This window comes from Chionomys nivalis, chromosome 24 (genome assembly GCF_950005125.1).
Source record: "Chionomys nivalis chromosome 24, mChiNiv1.1, whole genome shotgun sequence".
Lineage (NCBI taxonomy): Eukaryota > Metazoa > Chordata > Mammalia > Rodentia > Cricetidae > Chionomys > Chionomys nivalis.
In genome coordinates, this window is record NC_080109.1 from 45445758 (window position 1) to 45470485 (window position 24728).

The following is a 24728-nucleotide window of genomic DNA, read 5'->3' on the forward strand; positions in this document are numbered from 1 at the left end:
TGGACAACAGCCAAATAAGAAGGTATTGTAAACTGGAGGTAGACACATCTGCTTGGTCCTAGAAACTCTTTATCCCCTATTGATGAACTGGAGGAACGATGCCTGTGGTCTTCTAAAGAGTCCAGAGACCCACACTGCTTAGACGGCCATAGAGTTCTTAAAAGAATTATATAAGCATATTTCAGAAACATCAATGATTTATTGACAATGATGTTTTTGATTGATTATTTTTATTTAAAAGTGGCACTCACAACTTCTTGGTCACTCAGCTAGGATTAAGTGCAGTGTCTGTCCTTGCCAGTTCAATATCTGATATACCCTTTTCCAGGGACACTATAACAAAGGGCTTGGTGAAGCTGGGAGACAGAATAGGAGCTTACTCTGTTGGTTCCACCAACCAACCTGGCACTATAATACCTCAGAGTCATGTCCCCCTTCAGGAAACTTAAGGCATCTTGTACAGTTGGGGCTTACATTTTAGCTAATATCTTTGCAGTTTCGTTTTCTGTTTTGGGAGGGGAAAAATAGCACTCTATATAGCATGTTTTTAAATTGAATATTTACTTATTTTGTGTGTGTTTGTGTGTGCACGTGCATGCGCATACTTGTGTGTGTCACACACACCATGATGTTCAAGAGGTGGAAAATTGCCAGTCAGCTGACTCCTTTTACCCTGTGGGTACGGGCATCTACCTGAGGTTCTCAGACTCGAAAACAAGTACTTGCCCTGTGCAGCCTTCTCACTGCCCCACCCCTCCAATAGCATAGTTTCTGTTATGTTCTATTATTTTTTCTTATTTAACATATTGTTGGATTTTGCGTTGTTGAAAATAGTAGTTTCTGTGCATTATAGTCACAAAGTATGTTCAATAATTTAGACATACACGTAAACATAGCCTTTCATGTCACGAGTGCACTGTCCAGCTTGGTCCAGCATTTTGTTGAGGAGGTACTGGAACTAATTCAGTGATTATAGAAAACATACTTTTGCCTAGTTATGACTAAAAAAATAGGTTTTGTAATGAGAATGAGGGAAAATGTTCATGTATTAAAACTAATGGCTGGTTTTATAGCGTATTTGTATATGTCTGAGAAAGCATAGAAAAAATCAAAAAATTCACGTACCAAAATCTGAGGGTGGAGGGAGAATGGTATGTAAATTTTAACTATTTGTTTCTTAATTTAGCCTTTTTAAGGTATTTTTAAAACTGAGGATATATAATAAATTCAAACATAAATATATATAATATAGTGCTAATATATTGAACATTTTATCTAAAATTAATTCCACTCTTAATGTGCTGTCAAACTGGTGATACAATTGTCTTTAGGTTTTGGTAGAAAGACCATTTACAGATATAAACGAGTATATGTGTGTACAGCATTTATTGTGAAACAGAGAAAAAGACATAGAAAAGGAAAAGACCAGCAGTACACTAACTTTAGCATGTCATGCCTGCTGGCAGAGGAACAGCCATGTTTTATAATTATGTGACCAGCCCCCCACACGTAGACTGAACAAACCAAAGCAGACCCCAGCCCCAAGCCTAGCTCTGCAACTCAAACTCGACCTGAGAGGGGAAAAAGAAAGCAATCTCAAAGTTGTTTGGGAAGGGATAGGAAGGGGGAGAGGGAGCTGAGGACAGTGAATATATTAAAAATACAATATATGAAAATCTCAAAAAATAAAATATATTTTAAAGTTTATTTTCTGGAGTTTGCAAGATAGGTCAGTAAGAAAGGTCTTTTCTGCCAAGCCTGGGAACCTGAATTCGATGCCTGGAACCATATTGTGGAAGGAGAAAATAAACTATTACAAGTTATACTGTGACCTCCACATGAATACTGTCTCATGCATGCACCTCCACACGTAAGGACACTAGCACAGAATTATATGTAAAAATTAAATGCTTACAATTCTTTGTGTATAGGCAGGGTCTCACTCAGTGGCCCAGCCTTGTTGGAAACTCCTAACTCTGCCATGGTCTTCCACTGTTCATTTTGCTGATGGGAGCTCTCACACGCCCTTCCATACTTCCCTGGATCACAGCCTGCTCTGCATGTTGGCTACCGCTCAGCTTAGCACTTCACTTAATACTCTCCTGCTGTAGTATTCCTATTCACGTTCAAGAGGAAAATCTCTCCGCGCCTCATGCATGTACTAACTGTACACCAGTATGTGTTTTAACACTTACATATATTTCACCATGAAGTTTTCAATGTAAAGCGTTGCAACTATTTTCAATCCCCACCTACCAAAAGTGAGCCCTAACACTTAATCGCTAATATTTGGTTCTTGAGTACTTCCTAAGTCTGTTCCTGAAAGCCCATTGGATGTTCCGTAGAGAACACAGTGCTCTGACAGTATGAGTCTGAGGAAGTTAATGAAATCTCAAAATAATTGGAAATTTAATTGCAGCTGTAAATTTCTTTATTAACTGAAAATATTTTAAAAATAGAATCCCTTTTTACGTGTTTCATATTGGATTTAGTATCTACTATTGGACATAACCATTTCAGGTTTTATAAACTCAGGGCATAATATGAAACAGTTAATTACGAGACAGAGTAAGATGAGTAGTTCACAGAAAGCAGAGACCGTCGTAAGTGCTGTATCTTGAAGGAGCAGTTTTTTCTTGAAGGCATTTTTGTTAGAACTGTTCTGATGCATGTACTAGCCAGATGAAATATCCTCAAGGGTAAGAGGTGAAAATCTGGCTTTGATGTCAGAACTAAGCTCACAAGCTTATAATAAATGTTTGTTTATTATTTATTATTATTTTATTTTGTACACAAAAAAATCTCTAAAATTTGTATTCTAAATTTTGCAATGCAAAAACAAAAGCAAGAAGCAAAAATCTTTCAGAGATACGTCACTGATTTTAGGATGGGTGTGTGGATTTGTTCCTCTCACTGCATCCACCGTTTTGGCTTTAATGACTCTGGATATTTTGCAGATATCTCAACTTAGATATTGGTGGCTAAGAAAAAAGAATAAGGTACACTGGGAAAAAAATCACTATGTTACTTGTTTTTCAGGATCATCTTCCAAGTAGAAACTTGTATGAAGATGTGAAGGTTTTAGGAAATGCAAATTATTAATGTTATAGCTTGCTACTTCTATATTTCCTTTCATAATTACATGTATAAGCAGAAGGGTGCCTTATTTTCATATTTTGGGCATGAAGCCCCAAAGAAAGAAGTTAAAAATAGAATGAAAGCCGTATATTTTTATTTTTATCTTTGGGAAGTAAAAGAGTTAGTCAGTAGACCTAAGTGAGGGAGAAGGGTGTAACCAAACTTAGTCTTTTACTAGTGTGTGTGTGTGTGTGTGTGTCTGAGAGAGAGAGAGAGAGTATTCTTCTATCAATATCTATATTCTTTTTTGAGACAGGGATCTCATTGAACCAAGAGCTTATTGGTTAGACTTTAATGACTGGCCAGTGAACTACAGGGAATGACCTGTTCCCACATACACGGCTCTGGGATTTCAGGTGTGCATAGTACATTCAGAGTTTTGCAAAGTTTCCCTATTCCAGCTGAGGCCCAAATGCTTGTATAATAGGCAATTTTACTAATGGACACATCTCTGTAGACATGCAATGTTAGCTTTAAATTATCAGATCTTGTGATTAAACTACTAATAACTGCCATTTTTAAATAACTATAAGTAATTTTCTACTTTTATGACCAGTAATCCTGAGCTCAGTAGGGAGAGTTGCTTGGCTTACTATATGGTGGAATCTTTCATTTTTCAGTTATGGTTAATGACACACAAGGCCCTTGTAGGAATTAAATAGGCTAATAGTTGGAGAGTGTTTAGAATACAACCTTATACCCACACTTTATGAATGACAACTGTTAGTAGTAGCTATTATGTGCATAATTATATAATTTAACTCATTTTTAATGAAGTATGTTTTATATATATATATATATTGATATTATAAAATGTTTAAGGGATACTTGATTCCATATATGACCGATTAATCAAGATTTATGTTTCATATACTTTATTTCTTCTTAAAAAGTGAGAGATGGCTTAACAATGCATTCATAAAAGAGAAAGATAAAGGCAACACTGAACTGTGAAAAAGAGAAAGAATTGTGACTGCAAAGATTATTGCAAATAGATTTAAACTAGAGTCTACGATATTAGGAAATCATGTTTTGTACGTACCTTAGCTTCCTTAGTTTCAAATTACAACCTTAAATTAAATATAATGATTAGTTATAACAGTGTCTATTAAGAACACTCACATTCCTTATGTTCTAATGTTGGCTCAGTTGAGAATGTCTTGAAAGTGACACATGCAAGCTTCTTTCAAATTGTCCAAACTCTTTTCCATGGATAAGATGTTCATTGAGTTCTTTTTAAAGAAGAGGTATATACGAGTAGTCTGTAGAATCAGATGATTGAGTGCTCCTAATTAATTCCTATTGTCAACAGTATTAGTTTAGAAATGCTGGAGGAAACTCCCTGGTAAGCCGAGAACAGCAGAACTGCTCCAATAAGGAGTGTTTGTTTTGTCCTGAGCCTCAGAATGGTAGCGGAGCACGAGAGCCAAGTTTCAGCTCTCCTTCCTTATTGGAGAGCTGGTGAGGGGAACAGGGTTCTCTGCTTGTAAAGACATGGTAGAGCTTCCTGAAATCCAGTAAAGGGTGCCTGTAGCTGCTCAGAAGCGAGTGAGAGCCCAGTCAGAGGGACGTGGCTGGTCCTGTGCAGTTGGAGTCCACAGTGCTAGGGATTTCCTTCTTTTTTTAACTGCATTGCAGGGTTTTCAGGGTTTTCTCAGCTATTTTGCATAACCATTACCATGTGAGTTCCTGCATACAAATCAGAAAACAATGATTTGGGTTTGTCTGATAAGAATTAAAACACTCACATTGGATGGCCCACGTATAAGCGTCTCTCTAGGCTGGGTACATATTTGTTGTGTAGAATAATTACTGCCTTTTGAAATTTATTATCAAGGTTCACTCTGATACCAAGAGAATAATAAGCAAAATCAGCACGCTTCTTCTGTTTCCCTGTTCCACAGGCAAGGAACGATTTTATTTGTGAATTATCTCACTTGGTAAAGAGCTCTAATACTTAGGAGCGTTTGGTTTCCATGATTACAGAAAGAAAGGTGGAAGAGAGGGGATTCATAAGCTATTTCTGCGTATCATGAAGAAGGTTTTGTAATCCTTTTACAACAAGCAAACTTGACTGTGATTTCCTCATTATTTTCTCTGTATTTAACGGTATGTGCAAGTTCTTTTTGGGGCTTCCTCATATTACTTTGCTAAGATAAGTTGAACAATTCAAATAAATCTGGCTTTGCAGATAAAAACATTTTGGAAATATAGACTTGTCTACAAACTGCTCTGGTTTATAATTGAAGTGAAAAAGAAAAATCAAATCTCTGCTCTGTTTATTTCACTTTTATGTTACAATGCAAGAAAAATAGCTTAAATTTTTAAAAGTATGTTCATTTATTCAGATTTTGATTAACACTTTTCAACTCTTGGTGATTGGAAGGTGTCTACTGAAAATGGCAGGTTATATAAAATTGATTTTGGAAGATTTTAGACATGACCAAGGAATAAAAACATACATATCCAAACTTTTTATGAGTAATAAAATATAACAATTAAGGTGTTTCCCAAAACAAGATTGAGCAAGTTTACCATGGTTTGGTTTCTGACACAAATGTGGAATGGAGCTAGTGGAGATGGTGTGTTTTCACTTTTAGAAGGGAGTGTAAGAGAATTAATCGTTATGGATACTATAATTTCTGTGGTAAGCTATGGTTTTCTGGAAAGCTCACTCACTGATTTCATTCACATAAGCAATTTCACTTAAATATGAGTGAGTGCTTATGTATGATGCACATGCATACTTTACACATGCACATGCATACTTTATACATGCACATGCATACTTTACACATAGTACGCATACTTTACACATACACATGCATACTTTACACATAGCATGCATACTTTACACATAGCATGCATATATTACACAAAGCATGTTTCACATTTCTACCTGGATTGTGTCCATTTTATGTATTTCCCTTATGTGTATCCTTGTCAAGACTGTGACGCACTTAAACAGCAGCCTGCCCTTTAGAGAAGCTTAAGTGCTGCTTTTATACAGGAAGCAGGAGACAGCAGGGTCCTGTGTCAGGGAGACCTTTGGATTGCGCCCTTTGAAGCTCATCAGAGCCCATTCAAGTTTATCCAAAGGGGTCAGTTGATGAAGGCCTGATCTACTTTTTCCCAGGGGCTGAATGCACAGCTTGGGCAAGACACCCAGCTCCTGCTGACTGGAGAAGTGTAATTTTAATGATGATTATAATGAGTTTCAGTGTTGCTGGGAGTCAAATGTATCCTTAAGTCCGAGAAGGAAAGCTGCAATCAGGGTGAGGTATAATATAGGTTGGATTATCCTTTGGTAAGTTGTCCTTTTAATTAAGATCACCCCTTTTCTATACCCATTTATCTTTTACTATTACAAGGTGAATAACTGTTAGGCATATTTATGAAGATGTCATAGCAACTGGAATTCAGTGAATGCATGGGGTGGGGGATGTCTGCTGCAGACCATTTATCCTGACACATGAATCGATGAAACTGCAGCTTTGATCTCAGCACCTGGGCATTTCCACTATTTTTTTCCCTCCAGCACCCATTGCCACTCACTTTTAAAAACAACTCTAGCTTTAGCAGATGGCTTTTTATCTACTCTGAAGAACAGGCCTGAACTGCCTTTTCTGGAGATGGTGATTAAAGAAGCATTTAATAAAAGGTACTTAAGCTAGACACTGGGATATGAGGACCAGCAATCCTTAGAGGAGGGAGATTCTGAGAGGGAACCTGGGTGTTAATAGAATTTGATCGAATGTGTTCTAAATGGCTGTGTTTATCTTCTGCCAGACTTTAGTATGAATGAAAAAGTATATAAAAAGGATAAAGGTTTTTTTTTTAATTAAGTTGCTTAAATCCCTTTATGGGAAACATAGAGACTTGGTAATTGTTCATTTAAAAATAGGACTGTCAATCCACTTAATACTGAAACTCCAGGAGAAGTATGGGATGAAAAGAGCTAATTCTGCTTACTTTGAATAGCTTATGACAAATGCTTTCCATGTTACTCAGGCTGTGACCCACAGTTAGTACCGTATCTTATATGTATATATGTTTCCTAAAATGTGAAGTCAACATTTACAAATAATGCCCTCAGTGCAAATAATTTATTCCACATTCCATTATCAACTATTTCATTACAAAGAAAGTATATAACAACCAAAAAGCTGCTTTATAATTCATGCAGATCTTAGTTTATAAGACAGTTCTCCCAAGTTGTGCACACAGCATAGAAAGAAGGTGAACATAGAATAAATTACTAAATATTTTTTTAAATATAAAAATCTTACTTGAGATAAATATAAGAACATATTTTTTCCTCAACTGTCAGAAACTGATGCTGTATTAAGTAAAAAAATCCTTTGTTTAGGCCAATATGTACACTATCTGCCTGTATGATTTCATGCATCTGAAGCATGCTCACATTCACATTGTTAATAAAATAAGTAATAGCATTTCTGAGTATTAAAAGGATCATTTTAAAATGCCAAAAATATTTACAAAACAACCGAAATTCGATGCTATTGGATGCTGATACATAGGTATGATGATTTGTGATGCGAAAAGTGACAAGAAAAAGTAGGAAAGGCAAGCCACTAACTACGATGACGTACATCATAGATTACTGTGCCGAGCTAAATGGGCTTCGTGCAGTCATTTACACTGTCATTTCTCTTATCACAGAGATGTCTTGGTGATAGGAGTCACTCACGTTTTTCAGATCAATTGACCACATTTCCCCATTGAAAGCCAGGCATACTTCAGGAGCAGGGCGTTTGTGCTTGTTATGTATTTTTTTCTGATTCCATGGATATAAATGATGAGGCCGAGTTGGCTGAGAAGTCTGGAGGAAAGAGTGAATCTGCAAAGTCTCTTTGCTTGTTCAGCTTAAGCATTTTTCCTGGTTTCTCTAGAAATCTTTTGTTTTAAACATTAGAGCGATGGGGGTAAGAGGGATTGAACCCAGTGTCTGACATAAGTTGATGAAGGCACTGAACTATGTTCTGGAATCCAAACCTTTCTCTTTGAAACTGCAGCTCACTAAGTTCCTACACTGACCTTGAATTTGCAAGTCTGTTTCATCCTCTGTTGACTGAGGTTTTTTGGTTCAGCACAGTCCTGCAGCCATTAAGTCCCAAAGAATCACACAAAAGTCTACATTAGTTATATACTGATTGGCCCATTAGCTCAAGCTTTTTATTTATAATTTTTATAACTTACATTGGCCCATCATTCTTGTCTGAGTTAGCCACATGGCTCGGTATCTTCTTTTTGTGAGGCAGTTACATCTTGCTTCCTCTGCAGCTGGGTCATGACTGCAGACTGCAGAATCCTCTTCCCAGAATTCTCCTGTTCTCATTGTCTACTTCCTGCATGGTCTCCCTGCCATACTTCCTGCCTGGCTACCAGCCAATCAGCATCTTATAAAACAAGTACACAATGCAAATGTTTACAGGGTAAAACCATTGTCCCACAGCAATTCTCCTCTAGCTGGTACTAAAAGTTTGTACATCAGTCCTTGAAGAAACTCTTTTAAATGACCTTAGTCTCATGATGGTCATTTCTCCTGAAGGTGAGAGTGCAAATTTTGTGTTCAGTGCAAAGCATTTTCCTCACGGTGCAAATACATATGACAATATGTTTGAAATGTTTAAGGTCCTGATCAAGGTGACCCAAGTCACATAGTTTTCTCTCTACTTCAAATGGATTTTTTGATCATGTGATGTAGAAACAAAATTTAATCAATAGAAACTTACGAAGAATTCAAGATTACTTGTCAAACCTAATCAGCAGTCTGTATATATGACAAGCAAAACCTGCTTACAATATACTACAGGTTACTGTCTTAGAGAAGACAAAATATATGAAGTAAAAGGGAAGTGGATTTCGGTTCATGTTTTAAAAACTCTTCATTAACACATTATTGGATAATTTTATGAAGGAGGAAAATGTGTCCAAACTAAACATTTTATTTGCATTTCTGTATAAATGTATTTAGCTATCTATCATATTATAGACCTTTCAACTTATCATTTGAGTGTCACTATCAGCAAGAATATTGAGAATTTAATGTGAATTTTCCATCCAAATGATTGAGTATGTTTTGCAAACATAGTGTTAGTATCCATTGTTATTGTAAGAAACAGATTTGACATATGCACTTACGTAGTTTTTGACTGTTAAGGAAATAATTATTGGTAGAATTTATTTAGGTGGATTTGTGATAAGCAGAAGCAAAAGTACATAAGAGAAAGAAAAGAGTTCTCAATCTAACTTGGTAGTTAGGGAGGGAAGGGAGATGTTTATCTGGCATCTGCAATGAGAGGTAGTTGACCAGGCCAAGCACTAAGGAGTGCCATAAGGAAGATATAGAACATATCTTTTCATAATTATAGGGTTGCTTTTGTGTGTTCAGATCCAACATTACTTTCCCATTGAGAAAATCTATAATACTCCAAAGCCAGACTGTCCGAGTTTCAGTTCTGCTGTTGGAATAAGATACCCTGAGAAAAGTAACTTAGAGGAGGAAGGGGGTGTTTCAGCAAACAATTGCAGGCATAATGCAAGGCAACCAAGGTAGGAACAGCTGGTCACATAGTCTCAACAGTCAGGAGCAGAGAGGAATGAGTGGATGCATGCTCATTTTCTTGTCTGAGCTCGTCTTGCATTCTACACTCTTCAGTATCCATCAGATACATTCAGTATCTTTAGATACATTCTTCAGTATCTCTTGTCTATGATGAAATGATGCTGTCCACAATGGGCTGGGTTTCTCCATGCTAATTAAGGTAATGTCCCCTAGACACACCACAGGACAACAACAAGTACAAAGTCCCTTACTGAGAATGGCTTCCCAGATGTATCTAGTTTTGTCTAGTTGACATTTTACCATCACAAAGACCATTAGCCTAGAACAAGCTATTTGTTGGGGAAAATCACTTGAATATTTTGTATAATGTATCCAATCTGCAGGTATGGAAGTATTTAGTGTCTGGAACCTTAAAAGTTAGAAAGGGCCGGGCGGTGGTGGCGCACGCCTTTAATCCCAGCACTCGGGAGGCAGAGACAGGCAGATCTCTGTGAGTTCAAGACCAGCCTGGTCTACAAGAGCTAGTTCCAGGACAGGCTCCAAAACCACAGGGAAACCCTGTCTCAAAAAACCAAAAAAAAAAAAAAAAAAAAAAAAAAAAAAAAAAAAAAAAAAAAAAAAAAAAAAAAAAGTTAGAAAGGCCAGTCTGAATCTTTTTCTGTATCTTGAAAGAGACACACTTTAAGTCTTTCTTCTAAGTTAAATAATATGATTTTAACTCCAAACAACAATTCTTAGCAGTTTGCTTTCAAATTTACATTGCTCAACAATCTATACAATCAAAAGTAAAATGTAATAATTTATAACAACATGAACTCTAATAATCTATACAAAGCACTCATTCCATGTCAGAAGTTACTCTTAGCATACACAAGAGACATCTTATTTCATTTTACAGCAACCCAGTGGGTTTTCTAAAACAAAAAGAAATGTTGTTTATATTTTAGGTAATTGTTTATAGAAGCCTGGAAAGTAGTGTAAACTTTTAGATGCAAAATTGTGCTTATTGCTGTTAAGAAAATAAAATAATTTTAAATTCTCCTTGCAACATAGTATATAAGTGGTAAAGTGTGGATTTCTCTGACTTTGTAGGGCCATTCAATTACTTTATGGATTGAGAAGCTGGTCTTGCTTGGTCAAGAAAATATCAAGCATAGTTCAGTATGAATGCAAGACAGGTATGATGTGCCAGACTTAGGAAATAGAAAGCATGCTGGATATAAAAGGACCTGACTTAAATGTTAATAATGGTGGTTTCAGAGTCTTTGTCTATCTTAGGACCCTGCTATCAAACCAACAGAGCTCAGAATGAAAAGACCTCTATGTCTCAGGAATTAACAAGATAACATAGCAGATTGTGACAAAGGCCCAAAGTTAGCGTCTTCACCTTGGTTCAGTGGTTATGCTCATCTCTGTCACTAAGTTTTCAGTAGCTTGTGCATGTTAGTGGCATTGAACCGTAAAGCTTCTCATTCTTTATCCTGTCAGGGACCTGGTGTCTGCGCTCACATTTGAGAGACAATAACAGGGAAGTGGCCATTGTGTGGGCAATGGAACTACAAATTGTTTGAAATTTCTGCGATTTTTTAATCAGTATGATGGTATGACAATATTATCATTATTAATGGTAATGTTGATTATTATAAATTGTCATAGAACTTCATTCATTAACGCATTCATTTACTCAGTTTCTAAGGGTACTTGCTATAGTCAACTTCACTGAAAGAAATAAAGAATTATGGAATGGGCTAAGTATACAAAATTTAGGGAAATCAATTTGAGAAAGGTCACATGATGTAACCATATCAAGGGTATGGTATCATTTTTGCCACGTACTTGTAAAAAGTAAATCTAGTTCATATTCAAAATAAGGTCATTTTATAACACAAAGATCTAAATTCACAGTGGTGACAGTTCTTTTTGTAAGAAATACTTTCTTTGTTTTGTTTTGTTTTTCTTCCTCTTATTTATTTGTTTATTTATATTAAAAATTTTGGCCTCCTCCATGCCTCCCATTTCACTCCCCCTCCCCCCACTCTCCTCCCCCTCCCTCTCCAGTCCAAAGAGCAGTCAGGATTCCCTGTCCTGTGGGAAGTCCAAGGTCCTCCCCCCTCCACCTAGGTCTAGGAAGGGGAGTATCCAAACAGATTAGGCTCCCACAAAGCCAGTACATGCAGTAGGATCAAAACCCAGTGCCTTTCTCCTTGGCATCTCAGTCAGCCCTCATTGTCCACCACTTTTAGAGAGTCCGGTTAGATCCCATGTTTTTCAGTCCTAGTCCAGCTGGTCTTGATGAGCTCCCATTAGATCAGCCCCACCATCTCAGTGGGTGGGTGCCCCCCTCACAGTCCTGACTTCCTTGCTCATGTTCTCCCTCCTTCTGCTCCTCATTTGGACCTTGGGAGCTCAGTCCAATGCTCCAATGTGGGTCCCTGTCTCTATCTTTGTCCATCGCCAGATGAAGGTTCTATGGTGATATGCAAGATATTCATCAGTATGGCTATAGGATCAGGCCATTTCAGGCTTCCTCTCCTCAGCTGCCCAAGGAACTAGCTGGGGACATCTCCATGGACACCTGGGAACCCCTCTAGAGTCAAGTCTCTTGCCAACTCTAAAATGGCTCCCTTAATTAAGATACCTTCTTCCCTGCTCCCATATCCACCCTTCCTCCATCCCAACCATCCCATTCCCCCAAGTTCTCCCCATCCTCCCCTTCTCACTTTTCTCTCCCCATCTCCCTTTAGCCCCATCCCACCCCCACCTCCAAATTCCCAATTTTTGCCCAGCAATCTTGTCTACTTCCAGTATCCAGGAGGATAGCTATGTTTTTCTTTGGGTTCATCTTATTTAGCTTCTCTAGGATCACGAGTTATAGGCTCAATGTCCTTTATTTATGGCTAGAAACCCATTATGAGTGAGTACATCCCATGTTCATCTTTTTGGGTCTGGGTTACCTCACTCAGAATAGCGTTTTCTATTTCTATCCATTTGCATGCAAAATTCAAGATGCCTTTGTTTTTTACTGCTGAGTAGTACTCTCCTATGTATATATTCTACACTTTCTTTATCCATTTTTCCATTGAAGGGCATCTAGGTTGTTTCAAGGTTCTGGCTATTACAAATAATGCTGCTATGAACATAGTTGAACAAATGCTTTTGTCATATGATAGGGCATCTCTTGAGTATATTCCCAAGAGTGGTATTGCTGGATCCTAGGGTAGACTGATCCCAAATTTCCTGAGAAACTGCCACACTGCTTTCCAAAGTGATTGCACAAGTTTGCATTCCCACCAGCAATGGATGAGTGTACCCCTTATTCCATATCCTCTCCAGCAAAGGCTATCAGTGGTGTTTTTGATTTTAGCCATTCTGACAGGTATAAGATGGTATCTCAAAGTTGTTTTGATTTGCATTTCCCTGATCGCTTAGGAGGTTGAGCATGACCTTAAATGAATAAATGCGACTTCCTGAAACTGAGGAGCTTCTGTAAAGCAAAGGACACTGTTGTTAATACAAAAAGGCAACCTACTGACTGGGAGAAGATCTTCACCAACCCCGCAACAGACAAAGGTCTGATCTCCAAAACATATAAAGAACTCAAGAAACTAGACTTTAAAACGCTAATTAACCCAATTAAAAAATGGGGTACTGAACTGAACAGAGAATTCGCAACAGAAGAAATACGTTTTAATAAAAATTTTATATAATGCATTTTTATTTGCTTTTATTGACTTTTATACATGAATGCTGTCCTTACATCATTTCCAGCCTTCCTACCCCTAGCTTCTTCCACTTTCCCTTCTCAAATTCCTTACTTCTTATTTGGGTATTTTCCTTCCAGTATAGCCTAATATGGGTGGGAATTGGTGAAATTTTTGCTCTTTATATTATTGTGAAATAGGAGATCATGGGTTATGAGTGAGAAGTCATGATGCCAATATTATCATGTGACTGTAACAGAGTAATCTGTCATCCATAGACTTCATTTTAAATTCAAGACAGCAGTCTCTTTAATCCCCCTCATTATAGAGCTCATAATAGGATGTAAATAATTTGGAGAGATTGAATTTGAGCTGTTGAGTGGTTTAAAGCAGCAAGGCATCGCCCCCTCACCTCCCTCTGGATTGATGATGCCCTGGTTCTCTGGGTCTTCACTGGCTGTCTGTGATGACCCAGGGTGAGTAGTGGCTTTGTGACTATCAAACTCATTCCAAACCTTGAATTCTCAGATACTTAATGGACAAATAATGGAAGTGTTTTATGCATCTGTTTTGTACATCCCAATCCTTAGATATTTCCCTTCCTTTGTAAAGTATGTTTGGTGTAGTAAAATCAGGTAGCAGGTGTATCACACTTTGTACTAAAGGACTTCCTTATGGCTTTGCTGTTACCTGAAAATGCAACAAAAGCTGAAAGTAATGACAGCCAGCAGAGGGAATGGAGAGAACCGAAGTTATATTCCTTGCTTTAGAAGGAGCTCATATTCCATTTTCTCACTTAATAAAGAATATGTGTGTTTACCAGCAAGATTTTCCAGAGGGAGGTTTAAAAACGGGAGTCAAGAGGAAAGCAAGCAACCTATTCAGCCTAAGACAACAACCATTATCTGATGACAGAATTGAGAATTCAGCTTCTATGGATGGCCCCCTTCGCCATGCTCTGAGCAGAGAGGAATCCGGAGCCACTGAGCATGGCAGACTTACCCACACACAGAGTATGAGATTGCCTCATGTATTTCGTGGGGCCAGTCAATTGGTAAGTGCAAGCTTAATTTACTGTCCCTAGAGATCTGTTATATATGACACTGACTTCCCTAGGGACAAACTTATTTTTCTTTGAAGACGAATATGCGGTTTGTGGTTATTAAAAAGTAGAGAAACATTTATCATAGACATCTCCTATTGGAAGGCTTTGTGGCCAGTGTGTTCAGTTTTGCCTGTCAGTGTCTAACTGCCTTTGGGGATTCCTGCCTTGCTAGCATTTCCATTGATCTCTGAGAATTGATATTGACAGAGCCCAGATTACCTTTCACCACCCACCAGTCAGTAGAAAATGAATATTTTCTTTCAATAGAAATTTGACAAAAGTTAATTTCTAGCCTTTCCTGTGATCTGTGGTCCAGGCCATTTATCCTTCCTCATCTTTGTGAGAGCATCAGTAACCTTCGTAGATTCCCAGTCCACACAGTAGCAACCTCTTCCTCATCCGTTCAAGGATGTTATTCTAGTCCTTGTACGTTCTGATTTCTCTGAAACCTGGTTGAAAGTGTTTTTCCAAAGAGAAGCCAGAATTTCTCTGTTCTTATTGTGATGCTATTAAGAAAGATTTTTTTTTGTCATTTTGTTCTTGGAAAAGTAGTGAAGGAGATGGTGAAAGCAGAGGCTGTAATATACCCAGATGTGCAAAAGATGGAGTTTGCAACTGAGTTGTAGAGGGAAGTATCGAGTTCATGAATAGGGTCAGATTATAGATGTCTTCCGAGCTGGGCCATCACTCCTTGGGCTGACGAGGAACTCCAGGAAACATGTTTTTAGCTTCAGAAGTTCTTTAAGAAGCAGTTGTACCACAATTACTAATAGATTACAAGTCCCCAACCTGTGAATCGTATATCCTCAAGTGTCAGGTGGATACAAAAGACTCATTTGGTATTTGCCTTCCCTAATTCTCTTGGGTTTGCTGTCTTAAGACTTTTATATATCCAAAATTATTTTGCCTAATGACAGAATTTATGTGGATACTCTAACATATACACACTCTCATATGTTTCAAGTTATGGTAAAAAAAAAAACAAGAAAAATATTTGGAATCATTCCTGATTATCCTTTCTGACAATAAGTGTTTGGTAGAATCCATTCCTTTACCTTGTAGTCACTGCTACTTATGAAGGATGATTCTGAAAAGGAATCAGCATTTAAAAATACTTATTTTGTTTTTAAGATTTTAATATAATTATATTATTTTCCTCTTCCCCTTTCTTCTTCCAAACACTCCCATATGCCCCTCTTTTTCTTTTTCAAATGCATTCTTTTTCACTAATTGTTATAAGCATATATGGATATATATTTATTCATATAAATCATTTCTTAATGGAGAAACTTGCCAGCAGTAAGGAGCAGCTTGGAAACACCTTTTCTAGCATTATTGTGTACACTAAATGCAATTCTGATTATACATTATTCATTGTATAAATATCTGGGCTATTGAATCCCTACATAGATGGCCTATAATAACATGAATAATAATGAACAATATAATAAATGCTTCAAAACATTGCATGCTCAGTTTGCATTAATTCCAGCTCAGCAGCCACAAGTATCTAGTGGTGTCTACGTTGGACAGTGATTCAATGTTCCTTTAATCCTTTAAAATGGAAGAAATCGCTAACTCATTTGTAAAATGGGGGAAAGTGATATAAAGAGCAAGGTGTAAACTCAGCTATGTTTTGAATAATATAGAGCAAAATATTGCTATTTTGTATTCCTGTTGAAACAAGTAAGCAAATAATAATTTATGAATTTATAACTATGAAAAAACATATTTTGAGAACAGTGTCAAAGAAACTATATCTTTCCTGAGAGAACTAGAATACCCAGTTACCTTGGGGTTGGAGTTTATCTTGGAGAACATCTACAAGGTGATATCATAAAGCCTGTGACTGCTCTTATTTTACATTCTGGTATTTGGGAGATCAATGACAATTACTTCCTTTCTCTGAAAGATATATGTATTTCATTATACATAATTTATATTGTTTTTAGATTTTTAAAAGAAAATTAATTTCCTCAAATCTTTTCCTTTAGCTTTAGTTTTCAATGAGCTTTTATGTTTGGTAAACATCACAGTGACGCTGAGTGTAAACAGAGACAAGTGGCTTTATAATTTGCTGTTAATATTTCAGGACCATGTTCAGTTTGAGTGTTTTCTTTGAACAAGCACAAGTAGTACAGAAATGTACGTGCTGCGGACCCCGGGTCTCACTGGACTGTGAGCATCGACAGTTCTCATGCTGAATGGGAAGGCTGGGCCCCTACAGAGCTCCTGAGAGAGGGAAGGAGGAACGAGTGGCCCGTCACTGTGTGCCATGGCCAGCAGGTTCTAGGAAACACTCATCACACTTGCTCTTTTGTCCCAAGTATTGCTTCTTTTCCTGTTCAAAATCAAGTGGTTTTTTTTAAACCCTGAAAATAGTAGAAGAAACTTATTTTTCTTCTTACTGAAGGAAGTATAATAGATAAAAATAAATAATAGATCAAAACAATGTTCTGTGTCTATAATTTATGGAGGCATATATTTGCACATAGGATACATATTTAAATATAGAAGAGATGTACAGAACAGCACAGGTTTCCGTTCTTGCAGCATTACAAAAGCCTACATCACGTTTAAAACAAACACTGTGCTGCTTTAGCCATGACCTGTGCCTAATGCTCTTATCAGCCCACTGCTAACAGAGTAATCAAGTCAGTAAAGTCATGGAAGTATTGACAAAAAAATTTGTTAAACAGTAATCATAATTTTATAATATATATTACAGTTTTGCAAAAAATAGTAAAAATATTTGTAATTTTCTTATTCATTTTACCAATGTAACATTATGTTGTTTTGATCTAGTTAATATAAAATATTACATCATTTCACTTGTTTAAGCCCCCCTTTCTGGGATTTTAAATGCCCTGGTAGTGCTTCTTAGCATAACTCGATGTTTTCTATCTTTTAATTACTGTGACTAATTTTTTACAGCTCGGTAACAAACCCTTGAAAATAATGAACATGGTGACACATTCTTAATTATAATGGTACGAATAGCAGTACTCTAATTTCAGGCTTACATTGAAAAAGAATTTCTCTGGTATTGAAGCTCTTCTGATTGCTTTCCACATCACGTTTTAAACAAACACTGTGCTGCTTTAGCCATGACTTGGTTGCCTAGGATACACAGTTAATGTAGCCCTAAGATGCTGGTACCAGTTAAGCTTTGAGGCCATGTCTGTAAGTGCTGCACACAGTTGCCTTTAATAAATTGGAGAAATTTAACCCAGTTCCATAGTGGGGTGAGCATTTTGATTAATGAAATAATTGGATGTATATTTGAGTAGTAATATGGAAAATGGCTGTTTATATTTTTGCCTTAGTTCTCCATGAAACGGGTGGAAACTGTTTTTAAAACAAATGCAAAATTGATTCAGTGACCTAATTCCAAGACATTCTCAAAGAATATAATATTGGTTGTTGCAGTATTGGGAAAGCTAACTAGCTAAATCGCAGTGAGTCATTCTTACGAACATCATCTAATAGTGCCTCCTGATGGTAGATGCTTATTTAGTCTGTGGTAAGAGCATTTCACAGCTTGTTTTTATTAAGACATTGAAAGTCTCAAATATATTAACATGGAAGTATAATATAATATGCAAAAATGTTTGCAACGGTAATTAATGAGAGCTTCGGTACTGCTGGAGAAACACATATTTGAATAGTCTATGTCTGGGTTATTGTGTTTATCACATTAACAAGTTATTTTTCAATAATAGTATATTGTTCATACTTTACCATGAACTTTTGCTTAATTATTGATCTGGGAATATAAAACTAGCTATATATTTTAGCAAAAGTAAATTGTCTTCTTTTAAAACATCAGTTGTTCTCTTGCCATAGTCCTCCAAAGGGCTTGGTGGAGGATAATTTGCCCTCTTTGCTGATTTGAATGCACATAAAATTGGAATTGTGTATTGAGAGGGAAGATCTGGATTGAGCCAGCAGGTGGTGCTTGAGTTTCAAGTGCACTTAGAATGGAGTTTTTGCTTTTTGTTTCTTTTAAATTTTAAACACTTCAGAAAATGATGTTTTTACTTTTTTCTCCTGTAGATTTGATTACATTTTGGAATGAAAAATACTATTAAGGACTTTGGGATTATTACTGAGTTTGGACAGAGCAGCTCCTTTCTGTGTGTTCTATTCTGCCTTCTCTCTAACCACTCCTAACAGTTCTGCAGTAGATTTTGTGGGTTGTGTAGAAGGGCAGAAGGCTGATTTTTTTCTTCAAGCTGAGCACCTGCATGGTGGGAGTGGAAGCAGGTTATTTCTGTATTCGGCTTTCCTAAGAACTGTAGGAAATATGTATTCACCTGGGCAGCATTCAGGAGATCTTTAACTCCATCTTGAATCGTCTGCGTCTTCAAGGCCCCACTTGCCCTTCTGTGCCTGAGTCTTTCCTGTCTACGCTCTGCTCCTTAGAATACAGACCTCGTAACAGCCACTTGATTTTTTTTAGGTCCTCAAAATACAGTTATTCTGTAGCTGGAATGGCATTTCTTCATTGAATTCTATAGAAAGTAATGCCCATTTGGCCGAATTCAACAGGAAAACATGCATTTTTAAGAAATTATGCATTTGTGTTTAGATGTAAGAATTCCAACTCCAGTAAGAGACAATGATAGATTTCCCAGGTATCAAGTATCATTTCTTTCTCTGAATGTATCAAATATATTTTGATATTATAGTTTGATTTTTTAAACCTAAAAATACTGTGATGTCTCACATTATGACAGAAATTACTGGAAAGAAATTTATAACTATATTTCTTTACTTTAGAGAATTTCTCAATTGGTTGTTTCATTAAAGAACATTTCATTTTGCAATATTGATAGTTTTAAAATTATAATACTGGGAAGGCCCTAAACTATAATTTATTTGAAGTTGTATTTCTGACATTAGTTAGGATGATAATGCTTTATATTCTTAAAGTAATAGGTGTGCTGTTTCAAATCCATTGTAAATTATATCAGATAATCAAGTTAGGTGGATAGTTATTTCATTTTAAGAAGCTATCAGAGAAAATCATATTTCTCTTCAGAGAATAGTCCCTTCTCTTCTATTTTTCCTTAGCATGAATTTCTCTGCCAGAGTGAGTATCTTCAGCTAGTTATTGCAGTGGTTTTCTGCAGAAACTCTGATTCGAATGGATCAATCCAACTGGCTTCAGTGGTGGCGAAGTAACGACACAGCCATCCCTCTTTCCTCTAGGACTGTGTACCCTTCTTCATATGTGTGACGAGCATGACATCATACCACTGTCTACATAGATTTTCCTTATACTACTACAGCTACTGCATAGTTTGTCAGCTTTTAATGAAGGCCTGTGCTTGGGAGCTGCTAGGGCTCTGACAAAGACAATGGGTCTGTCTGTCCAAAGGTGCTGTCATGCATGACTGGTGGGCTAAAAGGCTCTTTCAGTGTCCACGTTGTTGTGGCTGTCTGGATACACAGAGTTGGTAGTTCCTTCAGATTCTGTAGCAAACTACAGCAACAAAGTGACCAAATCACAACCCAAACCCTGGCAATTTGTACCCTCCTACTTTTTATTCCTGTTGTCTTGATAAAATACTTGGAAAAATGCAATCTAAAAGAGAAGGACCTTCTAGAGGGTCAAAGTTCAAGAGTCAAGTTCACCAGGACAGAAGCATCAGAGAAGCAGAAATTTGAAGGAACTGGTCACATCCCATCCACAGTCAGGAAGAAAAGTCACAAATGCTCATTGCAGCTCAACATCCTCCCTGCCCTCCCGCAGACCAGGATCACAGGCAGAAGGTGGTGTCATGTAACTGGTGGATCCTCTCACCTCAACTGATGCTCACAAGATAATCTCACACAGGTTGCACAGAGGTCCACCTCCTGGATAATTCTAGTTTATGCCAAATTGACAATCAACAGTAAACCATCACAACGATCCAATAGTGACTAGTTTTGCTTTTGCTGTTTTACATGGGAACTTATTTTCATGTCTAGTATTCTTAAGGGTCATGCACATCAGAAATGGTGAGACAGATTCTCATTTTGAAACATAACTTTGAACAGTTGAGTTCACTGCAAATCTAGCAGAGTGATATAAAATACTGGTGACACGGTTCCTCCTGACATCAAAATAACTTGGAAAAGATGCAGTTTGCTACTTTGGAAGAAAGACTAAAATTCCTAATCAGCTTGTGACATGTGTTCAGTTTTTCCCATTGAAGGCTGTTTTTTTCAGGTGACAGTCCCTTGCACTCCAGGCTGGGTCTTCTTTTAAGAGTAAAAGTCCCTTTGCGGGTAAAATTTGCTTTTGCTATTTTTGTTATTCATTTTTCACAGCATGCTGTATAATAATTTTCTCCTCCAGGATCTTAAAATAACATCAAAGATTGACAATCCAGTAAGTGTTATTACTGTTGGGCCAAAGTTGACTCAGCTAGCCCAGGGGAAAGGTGACGTCCACATGACTTTTAAAAATGTCTTCTTTTATATAAATATTATTTTTCCAATTACAGGTGGCATTTTGAAATGCTTTACTGTGTTGTGAATCATTGCAACATGATACACGCACGCACACACACACTGGGATTAGTTCTTAGAAAGTTCTTTCTGAGGCAGACACCAGGTAGATAGAAGCATAGAAACATTGGAAGACTTTATGTTTAGGAGACAGGCAGAGAATGAAGGAAATCAATGGCCTACTTAGACATACTAAACTGTAGAAAGAGTCAAAATGGATTTATCTTGATACCTTTTAGGCTTTCTATGGGCTATTAATACAATCTATGAAAGTGAGATTGCTTTCTACCTACCCTCAACTCTTTCTGCCCTCCCTTTTGTTTCCCCCCTCTCCTACGCTGTTGAAATTGCTCACTGATTTCTGTGCATGCAGGGAGAATATTTTTTCTGTTCTCTCCTCTCATTCTATCAGTCCCACAAATGATCACTGAACTTGTAACAGCATAGGATGTTTTTAGTGCTCTCTCTGTGTATGTGTGTGTATACCCATGTGTGTGTGCATGTGTGTGTGTGTGTGTGTGTGTATGTATGTATGTAGGATTTGAACAAGTTTAAGTCACCATGTCAATTAGGTTTGTGTCAGTTACCTTTACCTACTCAGTTGTCTCCTTGCTTTCAAATCATAATATTTTAGCACATTCTTCATTCCAAAGAGAGCCAGTATGACCGATAGCCACCACGCATTTCTTCAGAATACCCAAGCCTGTTTAGACTCTGTGAAACCACTAGTTTAATTTATGTCTCTACTACTGATCAGGACATTCCATGTTGATGGAATAATGCATGTATATTTTTAATTTCTAGTAATCTATCTTTAAATCTATTAGATAATTGCAAGCAAATTGCAATATGGCTGTCTTCCATATTGGCAGTATGTGTTTACACTCCCAGAAGCAATAGATGAATGTTCCCCTTACTCCACATTCACACCAGCATCACCTGTCACTTGTTTTGTTGATTGTAGTCATACTGACAGGTATAAAATAAAATCTTAAAGTAGAATTGATGTGCATTTTTCTGAAGGCAAAGGATGGGCAAAGAAACCATCTTGAAAGAGAGTTCATAAACAGACTACTCATCTACTTTTGTTTTACTTTCATTCAATATATTTAGCATTAATCACAAGAATGAAAAGACTAAAATGTGAACACACAAATGTTAGTAGCCCAACTACAAACATAAACTATGAAAAACATGTCTCTTACAAGTACCAAGTTAAAGCCTGAATAATTTTTATCTGCATTTCCACAGACCATAAGGACATCTATAATTTTTTTTGTACTTTTTTAAATTAAAATTTCTGCCTCCTCCCCGTTTCCTATTTCCCTCCCCCTCTCCCCACTCCCCTCCCCGTCCCCCCACTCCATTCCTCCTCCCTCTAAGTACTGAAGAGCAGTCCAAATTCCCTGCCCTGCGGGAAGTCCAAGGTCCTCCCACTTCTATTTAGGTCCAGGAAGGTGAGCATCCAAACAGACTAGGCTCCCACAAAGCCAGTTCATGTATTAGGATCGAAACCTAGTGCCATTGTCCTTGGCTTCTCATCAGCCTTCATTGTCCGCCATGTTCAGAGAGTCCGGTTTCATCCCATGCTTATTCAGTCCCAGTCCAGCTGGCCTTGGTGAGCTCCCAATAGATCAGTTCCACTGTCACAGTGGGTGGGTGCACCCCTCGTGGTTCTGACTTCCTTGCTCATGTTCTCCCTCCTTCTGCTCCTCATTTGGACCTTAAGAGCTCTAATGAAGGATAGAAAATGGAAAGATATAGAAACAGGGATAAATCAGATTTCTCCATATCTATCAATATAATTAAAATATAACATTTAAGGAATGTCATGTTTTAGGTTCTGCAAGAAAATCAGGAATGATTGCAACAAACTTTTGTTTTTAAAGAATTATATTTTCATACCAGAAAAAGCAAAAATTCAGTATTAAGAGAGTAAAAGCTATAATGTAGAGTAACATAACATGCCTGCTATAAAATGTGCATAATGGAATCCCTTGCAATTACAAAAGAAGGAAATTTAGCTGTTAAGAAGGAAAATACAAATATATACAAAATGAGGCTACCCATGAAGTATACGTAGACCTTGAGGTTGGACAGGATCTTATCAGACTGTGTTGCAGAATACTGATAACCATTCAGGAAAAGGAAAGCTTTGTGACAAATGCTAAATGAGACAGGATGAGAACCTCATGGACCCCTTCTCTCAAGTATCTGGTAGTTAGCTTGACTGGAAATAATGTGAAAGAAAATCTCAACTATGATACTGCAAAGTTCTGTAAGGGACGTGTTATTAAAGGGACTAGGAACACTAGTGTGCAAGTTTAGCCTGACCCCAGAAGGTCCTGCAGGGGCCCTGCTCTGTTGCGTTGAAGATGTGCTACTATTAGCTTCAAAATCAACTGGACGGAGAATATAAGAAAAGATTTTAGTTCCCCCAAAAGGTTACCTGGTAGAGTCTAGGTTGTGACACCTGAACTTGGGGATCCTTTCTAAACAAAATGTTCCAAAAGCACTGTTTGTCTTGTCAATTGAAGAAGCTTGCTTATATTAACCCAGGATTTAATAGCAAACTAAACCATAGGGAACTGCTACCACGAAGAAAAACACCACTGGAGTTCTCTTGGAAAAGGTACTTGTGGTGTAAAAGACCTCAGGGAAAGGTTTCTGGAGAAAACATAATTAAATGTCACACTGTGGCCAGGACAGCAGGAAAAAATAATTCCACTTGGAAAATGACAAAATACAAAGGTTTGGTCAAAATATTTTTATGCCTTATGAGAAAAAAATGGACCACAGTAGATTGCATGTTCAATCAGCTAGCCTCAGTAAGTAAATTCTGTATAAACCAAGAAAAAAAAAAAGAGTTGATATTCTTTAACTTTGTCAGGCTAGACAATGTCTGGAAATTCTTGAACTCCCGGTGGAGTTTGTGAATTCTGGATTTATGGGATGACAATAATCTAATAAACCGATGCACCCATGTTATATTTCCTATCGGAGAGCTTGAAGTAAGTTGGGGTAAGAAGTAATTGTCAACTCTTTCCAATTTCCTTTGCTTCTGTTTGGAGAGAGAGAGAGAGAGAGAGAGAGAGAGAGAGAGAGAGAGAGAGAGAGAGAGAATATCATATAGACAGACAAAAACAGAAAAAATACAGAGACAGACAGACAAACATGCAGACTAGAGAGAGAGAAATAGTGAGTGCTAGAGAGTGAGAGAGACAGATAGAGACAGAGAGATAGAGACAGAGAGATATAGAGAGAACACATACAACTGCTAATCCAAGAAAGACTGTTAATATTCAAATGCAATTTATCATCCAGATAGGTTCAACCAATTGTGATAAACATATACAACATGAAATTAGGTAAATTAATCTGCAGTACTTTGCATCTAGAGACTGTGATAGAAGTCAAGCAACTGAAGATACTGGATGTACCCTAAACTCAGCATCTGGATTTGTAAGTCGGTAGATATTAGATCTAATCGTGCCTTAAGGTGATCTGAGGAGTTATATAAATGCTAGGGTACCAGATGCATCACTTCCTTCAGTGAACTCATCTGAAGAAATGCCAAAGATGAGGAAGAGCCAAATTATAGTGGATGTAAGGAGAAATCAAGAATGAACCCAACTATATTCTGTGAAAATTTCACTATCTACAAAGGACCTAGTTTTGAATTTTCAAAACTCATATT

General features: G+C 37.3%; 1 protein-coding gene and 1 non-coding gene across 6 annotated transcripts in view; both read left to right on the forward strand.

The window, feature by feature from the left end:
• Positions 1–24728, forward strand: part of Nlgn1 (neuroligin 1) — an 872651-nt gene that overhangs the window by 300171 nt on the left and 547752 nt on the right. The gene's annotated exons all lie outside the window — the stretch shown is intronic.
• LOC130866127 (U2 spliceosomal RNA) lies at positions 250–436 on the forward strand. The gene has a single exon (XR_009056304.1). It is a non-coding gene; the product is annotated as a U2 spliceosomal RNA (small nuclear RNA).